General features: G+C 39.0%; 2 protein-coding genes across 6 annotated transcripts in view; one reads left to right on the top strand and one right to left on the bottom strand.

Moving 5' to 3' along the window:
- Positions 1-14,788, top strand: part of LOC129117519 (uncharacterized) — a 415,270-nt gene that overhangs the window by 385,599 nt on the left and 14,883 nt on the right. For all 5 annotated transcript variants that reach the window (XR_013180187.1, XR_013180178.1, XR_013180196.1 and 2 more), the window contains one exon: positions 14,590-14,716. The gene's annotated coding sequence lies outside the window, so the exon portion shown is untranslated. The remainder of the gene's footprint in view (positions 1-14,589; positions 14,717-14,788) is intronic.
- PHEX (phosphate regulating endopeptidase X-linked) overlaps positions 1-14,788 on the bottom strand; it is a 95,640-nt gene that overhangs the window by 74,639 nt on the left and 6,213 nt on the right. The window lies entirely within an intron of this gene.

Below are 14,788 nucleotides of genomic sequence, written 5' to 3' on the forward strand. Positions count from 1 at the left end.
GGGGTGGGAACCAACACAAAGAGCAGGGAGTCAGGAATTTTTTCAAGTGGCTCAGCTTCTGGTGCTGGTACATTATGAAATCAGGACCTAATGGGGAAGGTTACAGGATCCCAGGAGCAAGCTGTAAATCAGCCACAATGCAGCTGCAGATGCAAAGTACTGTGGGTAAATGTAGAGGTAGCTGAGCTTCAAGGGATCTGTCAGCTCAGGTGCTGCACAGCACAAGCACTCCCATGGCCAGGAGAAACAGGTAACTCTTGAGCACAGCACAGGAATAGGGCTGGCAAACTCTGTTGGACCCCATCTGGTTTTGCAAGACCCAAGTAGGTCCTGCACAGCCTTACCTTAATGCTACTGGGACCACTGGAAGGAGTGGCTTTGCTGGCATCAAACAGCATTATGTGCTCAGCCAGAGCTAAAAAGCCTTGAAAAATTCAAGACTCCCTTCCAAGCACCAAAGTACCACCCCAGGCTCTGGGTTTCAAATGATCAGAGGCAGCACAGTGCAAGTGTGCTGAGAAGCATTCCCCACACAAAAGGGGGAACACAGAAAACCAGAGTGCCAGAGGCCTGTGAATGCAGAGAACCACTGAGACTCCATAACACCAGCCATGGTGAGACCAAACAGGTCCCACACAGAGCTGGATCAGGATCAAGGCAGTGTTATTCCTCTGCAGAGTACAGAAGAGGTGGTGGCACTGCCATCCAAAAGCAGCACTCTCCTGTAAACAGTGACAGGTGCTCACTCTGCAGCCCTGCTCCTTCCACCCCACAATGCCTCCTCTCCAGGGAGGCAAAAGTTGGGTGTGACTGCTGGGTTCTTCAGCTGAGAACAGCCTGGGTTTGCACAGCTTCTCTCAGTATTGGGAGCTCATTGCTTAAGGCAGGATCTTAAGGCACTTATGTCCCAAAATTTCCCTAGCCCCCTGAGGAACCAGCCATGCTGCACCTCTTAGATATTCCCCACCTGAGCTCATGTGAGCACTCAGGGGACCATAATGCAGACCTCACAGTGTTTAATACTTTATAACTCAAGGAATACCATAGTGATGAGCAATGCAACTTTTCTCTCCCTCCAACTCCTTTTCTCTTTAAACAAACAAACAAAAAATCCCATTGCCCAATTATTTTGCTTGGACCCTTAAGAGCTTTAATGAGATTATTCTCTCTTAGTTATGAATAAGATTTTTCCATAAAAATAATTCTGGAGAGGATAGCTTTGGTTTAAAATCCTAAAATATTTCTCAATTCGTTAAATGCAATGTAATACCAATCATCTATATATATTTTCAGTGTGTACAATTTGTAGCAGCATAATCAGACCTGTTCACATGTTTAAAATGGCATTTTGAAAGAAACTATAAAGGAATCCTCCATAAAACTAAGGATGAAAAACTACCCTCCCATTAAAGCCATTACAATAATTTCTGTCTTTGCCAGTGAGCTGTACAACCATGAAATTTTGAAGCTAATAAAATCCAGTGGCTAAAGCTCAAGAGAGAAACAGATTATAAGAGCCAATAAAATCAACTCTACAGATAAAACTGCATCAAATTGTGTTAAAATCAACCTGGTGTTTACCCATCAAAACATCTAATTAATGTGACATCTACACTACCTCACTACTGCAAAGAGTGAGGTGGGGTAGATGCTGCCAGCTTGCTCAGAATTCTTTTATGAAGACAACTCTCAGTTCTGATAACATAAAATCCAGTGATCAAATATGAAAGACTCAATAAGATGCTTGAATCCTGTGGATACTGAAATAGGGGGTGTTATCCATGGATGGTCTTTAGGCTACAGAGGTTTCCCAGCCTTAATCTCAATTTTTCAGAAAGATTTAGAAGCACAAAACTGGAGCACTGCTCACATCCACATGATTTCTACATTAAGTAGTATAAAATCCAAACACAAGATTTAGAAATTTGCTTCTTATTTAGCTCACAAATATATATAGACTTTACGTGTCCTTGAGTATTTAAATTCTTAAAGATGAATGGCAAGAAAAGGCAAGACCAGCAAGAAAAGGCAAGAAGCACAGCACACTGAACAGAGATATATGTAAGCAATTAGTCTGTCTAGAGGTTGCTTATTCATGGAAAGAAAGTCACTACTGTGATTGAAATCAATGTAGGCCCATCAAGCTCTCTTTAAATTAGTGATATTGGGTGCTGTGAGCAGCTTGGCCGCAGCTGCAGGCTCTGACAAACCCACCCAACAGAGCAAATCTGTTTGTGTGGGTCGATGCACGCTGCTCTCTATGGGGCAGCAGCTCAGTCTGCTCTCCCAGGGCTCTGCAAGCTGAACAAACCTGCCCCAGGGCCATCCCACACACCTTGAGCAGTGCTTCACCTCCTGACATGTGACATGGATTTCATCTACAGCAAGGGAAATGCCAGCCAGAGGCACACAGAGAGCAAATTCAGCCCTCTGAAAAAATTCACCTGAACTACACTTGCCTGGGAGAATCGTCTTTCTACTTTAAAAAACTGAAATAGCTTCAGATATTTTCTGTTTTGAGGCCAAAATGTAATCAAAACCTATGTTGTCTGTCAAGGGATAGGAAGAGAAAGACCACCAAAGATCAGTTAATGTTGTTTATCATAAGATACCACAGATTTGCTGTTTAGTTTTTTACTTTGTCTTTCCAAGCTCCAACTCATGCCTCACTAAGGAATTGTGTGTATTCATACAAATCCACTGAGAAGTTCAGTCTGATAGGCTTTCCTTAAGCACAGTTTCCTTAAACTGTAACCTAGTTAGGGAGATCAGGGCTACCAACATTTTGACTAGAACAGCTCACTTAGCACTGAGAAGGACATTGAGCTTCTTCTTGGAGCTGTTTTTCTTGCTTGCTTTCTATTTTCTTGTTTCAAACTAAAAGTTTTAATTCCTTAAAGCCATCTTCCATTTCAGGACACCATTTTTTTTACCTTTAAAGAAGAATTGTTAGGAATAAATAGTTTTGATCAGGTTAGGAAATAGACATCACTCCAACAAAATCTACAGAGGTTAAAAGAAACCACAATATAAGCTGATTTCCAGGCATCTGAAAAATCACAGAATTGTTATTAACATCAACAAAAATTTAACAATTTTTTGCTGCTACTGAGTTATACTGCTAGCCTGCCTGCAAAGCAGAATATCATAACCAAAAATCACCAGGACAAAGTGAACCAGCATAGCTTAAGCCAGCTGAATATGCAGTTTGGATCCCATTTCCTTAGCCAAATATCAAGTATATATTTGAATAGCTTTTTTAGCAAAACAGTTCTTTTTCAGTTACATCTTTCACTTTCTTCAATTCTAAATTATTTCCAAAGTCATTTTCTTTGGCATAAAAAAAAGATCTTTGCCTCTATCACTGACCTCAGCACCTCATTGTTCGTGTTTCCATATGCACAGGATGCCCAAATGCAAGATTTATGTTTCCCTTCACATAAAACTTGGTTATGGCAAGTGTCAACACCTGTTAGCAATTGCACTCCACAGTGCTGTAATAACATAACTCATGTCATTAAGCAGCTACCACTTGCACAGTCAGAATCTGGCTAAAGGTGTTCACAGTATCCTAAACTTCTGAGGTTGCAAATGGCTTCATCATTCACCTTCTTGTATAAAGGAGATGAGGGTGTACAAGTTCCCATTTCAGTCAAGGTTCTTGAACTTCTGTCACCCTAGGTCAGGCAGGTTTGCATCACTGCACTCCCTGACTCATATGAAACACAAAGACTCAGCATCACCAGCAAAAAACCACTCCATAGCTGGGAGTGCTCTTCATTAGTCTGAACTGGAGATGTTCAGAAATACAGCCCAGGAAAAAAGGCACAGCTGTGGGTGGGGAGCTGGGAGGGAGGGAGGGAGGGAGGAAGGAAGGAAGGAAGGAAGGAAGGAAGGAAGGAAGGAAGGAAGGAAGGAAGGAAGGAAGGAAGGAAGGAAGGAAGGAAGGAAGGAAGGAAGGAAGGAAGGAAGGAAGGAAGGAAGGAAGGAAGGAAGGAAGGAAGGGAGTTTATATTGAGTTGCCTTCTCATAGTTCTTTTCCAGGGCAAGAGGGCTAAAAAAGGCCAGCTTCCTGTGGTTCACTACCCTTGAGTAAATAGCAATCATCTGCTGTTAAAAGTGAGAGCAAGGCACATCACAAAGTAAGCTTTGCATGTGTGTTTATTTAGCTGCATACTATTCTAAAGCTGCTAAGGATAGTCTTGTGGCTAAGTGTTACCTTTAATCTCACTTTCCATTTCCAGCCCTTGTTGATTTTCCAGCCCACTGTCTTGCACAGCTTCACTTTGGTTTTCTACCATAATATTTTATTTATGGCACCAAGAAATCCCGTACCTTTCCTTCTTCTGACTGGGACTGCATGAAAAAGGATTGTAAAGCCAGATTTGCAGAGAAAAGAAACATGCACACCATTCATTCAGATTAGAAATATTGATTCAATTTAACAGTGTATAACTGATAAGATTGTATATATACTGTATCCTACCAGACAGTTTTCTATATATATTGTTGAGTTGAAATCCTGTGCTATTGATGAGGTTTATTTCCTATTATAGTGAGAAAAATAAAAGTTTTTAAAAGTTTTCTCTGCACTTTGCAACCCTAAATATAGAGAAATATCTAGTTGATAAAGACAGTAGAATTTTTTTCCATTAGTTTTTGTCCTTATCCTTTTACAAACATTTGCTCTGTGTGGAAAATGCAAGCTCAAGTGTTAGCACAGTGATATCTGGCAATGATCTGATATATATTAGAATGCTTTGTATCTTGAAGGAAAAGAACTCCATGTGCAAACATCCCCCAGGGAATATGCCTGGACTGAAAAAAAACCAAAAATTATACAAGAACCCCAAGGGACATCCTATTTCCTGGAAAGTTGTAACCCTGGAAGAGTGAAAAGCTAGAAGCAGACAAATAATGCAGTGTGAACTCCCAGGGCAATGCTAGAACAGACAGGAGTCTTGGATTGCAAAACCAGAGAAGAATCAAAATGGGGAGATGATCTTAGTGTGTACACAGGCTGGTGAGACAGACTGGAACACAGCCTGCCCTTTGGCTGTCTGAATTGTAAAACAATGCTGGACAGTTGGACAGAGGGCAGAAAAATATCAAAACAATTGGGTTTTTTCTTTGGAGGGTGTGGCTTGAGAAATAGAAGGGAGGGACAAAAAAAGCATGCAGTGAGGGAACATGATTTTTCTCACAAGAGATGTGAAAGGGTGATGGGAGCACAATAGCCAAACACCTTTAGAAAATGTTTGGTGCTAGAGAGGTCTTTAGAGGTCTATGGCAAAAAGGCGCAAAGAAAGCCAACAGTTGAACAATGTAGGCAAATTCATCAGTGACAGTGATTAACCACTGGAACCAGCAACCAGAGGAGATAGTGGCTTCTCTGCTCCTTAATATCTTCAAGACTTAATGCTTTTTTGGGAGATAAACTTTACCCTAAAGTCAATTATGTTTTATCCCAATGCAAGCTACTGAGCTGCATTATATGGGTAATGTAATTGTCTGTGACACAATAAAGGTCACAGGAAATAATCTAGTGGTTACTCCTGCCATTGCACTCTATCCATTTAGGACACAGATCTCAAAGCACTCTTAGGCATGACAGAGCAAGGAGACACAGCCATTATCCATTGTTGCAGATAAAGAAAGTGAGCCACAGATTGCTCCTTATCTAACTAATGTCAGGCTCCTAGTGAATGAAATAGAGCTCCTTTATGAGCATAAAGCTTGCTGAACTTGATCCACACGCTCAAAGAGCTTGATCCTATGGAGACAGTGAATGCCCCTCAGCCCTTTTCATTTCAGAGACAGTGGGAGTTGCTTGGCATTGCCCAGATGATTCTCAGTACTAAACTGAAAGCTTGTAATGCATTCTTTTTGTGATCAGACTCAGAAAGCAGCCCAAGGGCCTGCACATTCAGCAGGTTTATTTGTAAATACCCAATGACAGATAATTTCTTTCAATACTTGAGCAATTAAGATTCTGCTAGTCACCCTGCCCTCACTGTGCTCTACAGCTATAAGAACTGAGTTTCTTAACTGATGAGAAGAATAATTAAAAGAGCTGTTCCCTTCTCTAGCTATCAGTGACAACCTTTGTTTCCTCCCTAAGTTAGCACTATTATGTGCTCCCTCTGTGAAAAAACAAAACCCAAGTTATCTTTTGGAAAATTGCAGATGGTCCTCTGATGCCAACAGCAGGTTCTTTTAAGGATATTCTGTGAGGAATTACCTCTAAAATGTAGAGAAAAACCTTCTCGAACCTTGGTTGGAGTTTAGCAATCAAACCAAACACACAACACATGTGTGCAGAATGTCATTCCTTGAGGTCCCTGAACTGTAAGATAATTATGATTAATCTAGCCCTCTAGAAAAATGTCTAACTCTTAATTCCCATATTTTCTTCATGCTTAAAACGTATGGCAGAAGAGTTCCTGAAAGGAAACCTCTAAAACCCAAGTATCCACCAGCACCTGTGCCACTGGGGTTGCTTAGCCCTCCAACTGTAGCATGAAGGCATCACCCCCTCTTCAAACTCTCAGCACTCTGGATTTCAGAAGTCAAGGTCAGGATGGTTCACAGAGCAGAGATTTGGCCAGGATGCCAAAGGGCACACAAAGAACTTTGAAACCACACTGCTATTACAGACATCACAGCTAGACAAATGTACAGTCTGAAGCAACATGAGCTTACACGTTTCAAGAGAGATCATTTCAGAATGGTTTGGGGCCAGCTGAAATTCATTTAGAGTATCTGGTTTCCAGTTCCTCCTTCTCAGAGTCCAAAGTGAAGGAGAGCTGGCAGTGGTAAGTGTCATTGTTCCTACGAGGGGCGCAATGTTCTACCCCAAAATAAAAGCACTGGCCACAGCATATAAAATTATACACAAGACTGCTGAGATCTTTTGACCAATGGTAACATTTCTGTCTTGATACATGAAAATTAGAATTTAATTAGACTGCAACATTCCAGGCTACAAAATAGTCAAAGAAGAAAATCTGATACATATATTTATATTCTCATCAGTTTGGAAAAGGGACTTTTAGCTGGAATGGGGTCTTGAGGGGAGAGTGAAGAATATTATATATATATATATATATTTATGTATGTATGTATGTTCTAAATGGAAGTGATAGACTTAATTGATATTTCAAGCTGAACATATTTCTTGGGAACAAGACAAGTATCATCAAGCCAAGACTATTCTTAGAGTTAAATCTGTTTCTTCAGAGCACTCTTCTGAAAAAGACATGGACATCTGCTGTAGGACACAACATTTAATGTTTCAGTACAACTTTATCCCTCTTAGCAGGTTAATAGCACAGGTCAAACTCCCACACGATTGCACCTGCCCAGCTTCCATTTCAGAATTGTTTTGCATCTGGAAGCCTTGGAAGAAGAGCAAAGCAAGATCTTGCCTGCCTGGAAAATACCACAGAGACAAATCTCAGTGGAGGTGCAGATGACTGCTCACAGTTCTCGTCTGACACCAGCGCAACCCAACCTCAAATTCATCATTTCAAGGCCTCGTTAAACTCCTCTATGCCTTAAAAACACAAGTTCTGCTGAGAATGTCTCCTGATAGACAACTTAAGTGTGCAAAATCACTCCTTTCCTCTAGTAGCAATTGATAGCAATATTTGGTTTCTGAGGTTTCCCTAAAATATGAGCTAACCTAAATTTATTTCTTTTTTGTAAACTATTAATTCTGCTAATTGCTCTGCATTGCTTCTTGTTAGTTCATATATTTTATGCACAGTCTGACATGTGAAGTCTGGAGTCCTTTTCCCCACCAGACACTTTATAGGAAGCGAACTGCAAATAATTGGTTTTCAAATAAAAATTTGTTTCCTAAAGTCCAAAATATGAACATACAATCTAAAGATAAAATTTTTAGTCCCTCATAAATAAACAAGCATGAAAAGCAATGAAAAAATTTCTCACCACCATAAATAAATTAAATAATTGCTAAATTGTTACTGACATTAAGGCTCTTCCTTTTCTTTGTGCGTTGGTGGCTGTAAAGAATTCTCAGTTTCAGAGCACAGGAAGGAAAGTATCCAAGCCTAATGCAGTACAAAATATATTTCATTGCATTTTATAAATACCTATTTTGAGTTTCTGATTAATTATAGTCCATATTTCTCTGCTGTTTGCTAAATATATATATGGAAGAACAAGCTAACATCAAAGGTTTGCAAAAAAAAAAATCTTTCTCCATATGGTTAAAACTATCCTTGCTTAATTAAAGCTTTTTGCTTTGAGTGTCTAAAGTAAAATAAGATAGCAAATCAATACAACTTTGTGGTGCTTATAATGCAGTTTTTAAATTTTTCCAAAGCACACCTTATTTCCACTTTCATGTCTTTTGCATTCCCTTCTTAACAAGCCTTCTACTACTTTCTTACCTTTCTTCTCTCAGTTCCCCATTGTTAATAATGAGATCACCAGAATCATCTTACTGGAGTACGCAAGGGATTGAAATAACAACTCAAAGCAAATTTCATAATGGCAAACCCCTTTTTCACACAGAAATATGAAAAAATGCAGAGCACTAGATGCAGAGCACTAGCCTCCTCTCAGATTGCCCTACACCTGCTGTATTGCATATTCCCACTTCTTTGGAAAGCAGAACCACCCAGGATGTCAATGGCCATTAGTCACTTTTGGAAGGCCTTGTGTTGGCTTACATAGCCTCAGATGTGCCTTAGATATTAAATATAAAAGTTTCCCTATTTTCAAACCAGTAACTATTTTGTTGATTTTTTTTTTTCTTTAATAGAACTGCCAGTGTTTTCTGCAGCTCCATAAGTTCATTCCTAAGAATAGCCCCTGTGGAGGTGATGCCTTAATCTAGGTCTGCCTTGCTTTGATAAACTGTGTCTCCCTCCTCTCCTTGTTTTATTTTGTGAGCTGAGGGGAGAGGATGGGTTGGTGGTTGGTTGGTGTGGGGGAATTTAGTTTGTTTGCTCTTTTTTTCATTGTTTTGGTTTTTAGGGGGTTGGTTGGGGTTTTTTGTTTGTTTTGGGGTTTTGTGTTGTTGGTTTTTCTTAAAGGTATTTAATCATGATCAAGACACCAGTTATCAATTCAGGAAACTATCTTTTTTATTTGATGCAATTAATGTCCATCAGCCAATGTCTTGATGGCAGCATTCATCTCATCATGGATGGAGCAGTGACTCTTGAAAATAACAGCCCCTCATTATTATTTTTTCTGATATTCCAATGGAACATTTAAGTCATTATGAATTAATTTTGCACTCATGAGGATGCAATTAATATGAATATGTATTTCATGACAATCTCTAATTAATCAATTCATATAGGTTCTAGTTCCCAAGGAACATAAACCAAGTAGAACAAAAAAATATTCCCAAATACGAATTTCATTAAAGGATTCTCTATTTAGACAAATAAACCCAACTAATATACTGACATTCTAGGGTTCCCCCTCACCCCTTGAAAAGAAATTCCCCACAAATTCTTTCCTTGAATATGCATTTTAGCAATATGGAAGTTTTCATGGAAATAGCATTCACACAGCTGTGCTTACATAAATGCTTCCTAATGCTGCTCCGTGCCCTAACACACAGCACATTTCCCAAACGGAAATGCTGTTTGTTTACAGTTTCAGCATTTGGTAAATTCTCTGAGTTTGTATATCAAGAGATAAGCCCATCATGTGAGTTCCTCCAAAAGTCAGCATAACTGTACACAAACTGTGACCAACTAAAAAAAATTTTTATAAGGAGGTGAGAGCCTCGGTTCATAAATTAAATTTCAATAATAAATCCTACTCTTTTGAGTAGAATTGCCCTCTTTCCTGCCCTGCCCTTCTGGCCTCCTAGTATTATGCTTTAGGGGATAACACATGTTATTATAATGTTAAACAAAAGATTTTACACCACATTTACACCAGAAGACTGCAAATTTCCCAATCATTACAATATAGGTGGATCTCCATACTAAATGGCAGCATTACATGTACTTCATTACAATAATACTTTCAACATGTACTTGTGGAAATTTTTTTTCCAAAAAGGGGAATCATATGTCATGGATTGCTGTGCCTTCCAAGGCATCAATCCTGATTCTGTAAAATTACCCACCCAAACACAGCCATCAAAAATTTTGAAATTCAGTATCTGCAAGTATGAGTGACACATATCATACAAACCCCAGGTTCACTGTAAATTTAAGGGAAATATGTGCCACATATGGAACGGGAGTGAGCAGGATAGGATGTCCTGCTCTGGTTCTAGCTGAGGGATCAGAGGAGGATGCCATTCCTGCCTCCAAACCAGGCAGCTGCTGTGGGAATCCTGTGGCTCAATTACTGTGCTGCCTTTAAACCTCATTTAGGAACCAAAATTGTCTCCTCTCTGTACTCATGGTTTCCCAAAAATCACCCATGACAAACACAATTTTCATTTGGAGCAGCCACAAAGCCTGGAAAAAGTCCTGGCTTCTCCACTTTTGACTTAGGTACTTACCAAAAAGCTACTCACTTCTTGCCTGGAGAGATTTACCTGATTACCTTGTGCCACTTATGTTTTTTCTTACATTCAGATAAATAAGCCACTATAGGAAAGATTTGGACCACTGAAAAAGTGTCTGTACAGCTCTCAAAAAGCTCAAATCACTTTGAAGGAAACAAATCACAAGAGACAGGTCAGCTAATATGGAAACCTGGGGAGGAGTGTCAGCAGCTGCATTACAGATTTTATGGGACACATCCAAACTATCCCAGTGGTCCCAGTTGAATGGTAGGAGAGAAAACCCAGCCCTAAAATATCCCTGTGGCACAGGGTCCTACGTGCAGGACAGCAACCACTCAACAGCAACAACAACTGCTCAACACCAGCTCCTGGGATCAGTCTGAAAGGATATCCTATAGTCAAACAGCATAAATTTCCAAAGAGATATTTTTACTTATTGGTTTTACTTATAAACAATTTCTTTTCCAAAGGAAATCATTACAGTTTATCTTGGGAAAAGCTGCCTATGCTGCCAAGATATTTTGTTTGCTGTCTGTCTCATGTTCTTCAGAAACTCACACACCATATCCTCCTAAAAGGCCTCCATTTCTTTCTGTTTACCACATTGGAAATTCCTCATTTTAAACTGACTGACATTCAGAAAACAGCCACACTACAAAACTTAGAACAGCAAATCAGCCTGAAGTAGGTGTCTCATTGGACCAGGAACAGTATGGAGACTTAATTTGTAAACTGGTTTCCACAGTCATAAATTAAATTTAAAAGATCTGGAAGACATATTCACAAATTATTCACATAATTTAAATCAGCTCCTTTGCAGTGCTGAGATTTAGGAATGTTTGTGAAGTTTAGTTTTGTTGTTTTTATTTTAATTTATTGCTTCCTGCATGATCACTCCCAAAAAGAAAAAAATAAGCCAGCTGTATACCATTGTACTTCACAGAAAGGAAAGGAAGCTTCTGGGTTCACCACCGACATTCACCACAGGTAATAAGCACTGAATTATGTCCCTCAGACCTCCAGCTCTGAACTGTTCACAAAAAGCCACTTGCTTTTCAGTGACAAGACAAAAGCACTCCTAAAACCTTAATGGAGGTCATCAAATCAAAATGGAAAAATTCATCAGGAACACAAATAGCTTTGCAGGAAATATTATGGTAAGTGGAAAACCATCCTAGAGTTACTTGACCTGACACAAGGCTGAAGCTGTTGCAGTTTGAGATCGCTTCTGTTCATACAACACAGGCCACAGCCAAATGATTCTTTCCATTTTGAAGAACTCCAAGAACATCCTAATCAGAGGTCTCTTGGGCACCAGGAGTGTTTGCTCTTTAATGAGGTACTTTTTAACATGCCTGTGGTGTAGCTGAAAAGAAAAGGCTGGCTTCAGGTCAGGGACAATCTGGTCCAGCTCGGAATGGTTAAGGGGAAGTAGTCGTATATCAGTCCTCTCCAGGAAAGTTCTATAAGGAACAATTCTATAAGCAGTTTTAACCTAAATATTACATGTCCCTTACCTAGGTTTGGATCATAACCCAAACCACAGGCCTCTGCTTTTGAGGTATTTTTGGCTCTACAATTATCTCCTTTACATTCCTCCGTGACGCCTGAAATCCTGCTGAAGGTCACATCCAAGGAAAGACCTACCACTACTTTCTCCAGGCTGGAACTTTATTTATTTTGTATAGTCAGGAGATCAAAGCAAGTTACACATGTGGTTTGTGGATTCCTCTGAGCACAGAAAAATAAACCCAAGTACCCTCAAACAACATATGGAAAAGAAATTAAAGGGGAAATGATGATATGATTTTAGCTTGAATGCATCTTAAGACAGCTAGAGAAACCCATGAGAGCATCTTATATATATATATTCATACCCCATTATAAACCCAAATCTTTTTTAAAAAAGTATTTTTAACTATCACATTACGATTTGGATATCTAGAAGAACCCCAAAATTAATGTTTCTAATCCTGATCCTTTAATCAACCAGAGATATGCAGACAAAAAATCTACCACCCAGTAGTTCTTAGCTATTTTGGATTGACCTACTACCATTTCCTCTCTTTGTAATTCCCTATTAAGGCATCAAAAACCTTCACTGATACAGAAAATGTTCTACCCTTTTTTGAAGCTGACACCTGGAAAACTGTTTGCTCTTGTGAGTCTCAAAAAAACTCCAAAAACACAGCAAAAAAAAAAAAACACAAAAAGAGAAAACTAAACAAAACCCAAAATTGCACACACACACTAAAAGAAACAAAAAATAAACAAAACAAAACAAAAAAAACCCACCAAACAAAGAAACCACAAACAAACAAAAACACCCCAAAAAAAATAGAGGAAAAAATGCTTTGTTCTCAAACCCACTAACACCTAATGCAGGGCTCAGTACATGACATTACACAGCCACAACTACCTTTTTTTGGTAAGACAAAATTAATTCTTACACCTGCTATGCATTATCTACTGGAAGATCTTCTTCTGTAGCAATTGCTCCTGAACAAAAAAACAAAGTTTCCAGAATATTGAAGATACATTTGTGCAACCTGTGTAACAGGTCTTTGCCCAAAATCCCTTTCTCCAGAAAAGGAGTAGGCTCAGGAACATTCAGAGGCCAGAAAACAGATTAGAAGTCCAAATAGTTTATTTTAAGTAACATAATTTTTAATAAATAGCCTGAATAAATGTTTCTATCTCTATCATACCATCAAAGAAAATCAAATATGAAAAAATGTGTCTTTCTGGCCAAGCCATGTTATCATTTTAAGATTAATAGTTTTCTTTAATGTGATAAGTATTTCAGAGCATAGAACCTGCATAACGACCAGGTCTTTAAAGACTGAGGTTTTTTTAATCTACAGAATGTCAAACAGGGATATTTACCATGTGGTACAAAGTTCTACTAAGAATTCTTGAGAAAGGAGAGATTCAATTTGCTTCCAAGGTCTATTCAGCCCTATAACTGTTTCTCTGTGCAGGAGTTCTTCCTCTTTTTAAAACTGCTAGCAAGGTTGTGGTCATACACAAATTAATAATTCAGTGTTGAGCTAATATATTGAGATAACTCAAGAGAAAACACAAATATACCTAGAGGTTGAAGTTATGCTTATTATTTCAGCTACCAATGCTTTCCATTTTCCTTTTTTTTTTAATTACAAAGATTATATTTTGGAAAGTTCATGAAGTAAAAAGTTAAGGAAGAGATGGGAAGTGTTATTTTAAAAACACTCCTGTAACCAACCAGCATTTCACATCTTTTTGTCCCTATCTGTGCCAAGGACCTCTTATAAAACAAATTTGTATAAACTCCCTTTATCTGGTATAGTGTTTTCATTAAGCAAATACTTCCCACTTGGATGTTTCTTGCTTTGTCTTGCATTTTTTTCTAGCTATGTACTATCAACTTCTATAGGAACTGCAGAAAGAAAACCAAATAAAAAATCTGTCTTAGCATGATGTCCTTGATTAGGACCTGTAAAAAGAGGAAATTAAGGATGACAGTGACAGCTTGCTACTTTATATTCAATTAAGACTGGCCTCTTTGTGGTTATGGTTCATGTAGGACGTGCACTTATCTAATACAGCCCAATTCTGGAGGCAGAACAATTAGAATGCAAAGCATAACTTAAAACAGGCTCTGGCAATATTATTTTTCCTTTCCTTGTGACATCTTCAGCAGACTTTAAACAGAAGTCTTGAGATCATGTAGTGTGCTGAAAACCAAAACTCATATTCTGAACCCAAATGCAGCTTTTAAAATACTTAATGATGTGAAAATTGGTACAATAAGACTAAAGAAAGCAATTGGAGAAGGGCTTTGGTGCCTACACAAAATCCAAAGAAAAACAAGTGCTGTATTTAAGCATTAAATTCTAAAACTGACCTCTGTTCTGTGGTGAGCTCAAGCCGGGCTCTTATGTCAATTATGTACTCGAGGTGGGCAAAGCTCAAGCACAGCACCAACAATATTAAATCTTGCATGTCTCCCTTTTTGTGAATGACTCACTTCTAGTCGAGACTAAAAGAATCTGGCAAGATTTTCCTACCTAACAATAATCATCACCCTTTCTCCCCAGCAAGGCTTCCTGGCTGCAGAGTACAGCCCAAAGGCAAGTCACTGGTGGAACGATCGCGAGCAGGACGAGGAGCAGGCTTGGTCTCATGGCATCTCGAGACTACACACCAACAGTGGGATCCAAACTGGTACAAGGAACATACCTTTCTTCCTACACGTTTCCACCCTGGGGCTATTTTTTCCTCCAGAAACACATTCTT

Source organism: Agelaius phoeniceus, chromosome 2, assembly GCF_051311805.1.
Source record: "Agelaius phoeniceus isolate bAgePho1 chromosome 2, bAgePho1.hap1, whole genome shotgun sequence".
Classification (NCBI taxonomy): domain Eukaryota; kingdom Metazoa; phylum Chordata; class Aves; order Passeriformes; family Icteridae; genus Agelaius; species Agelaius phoeniceus.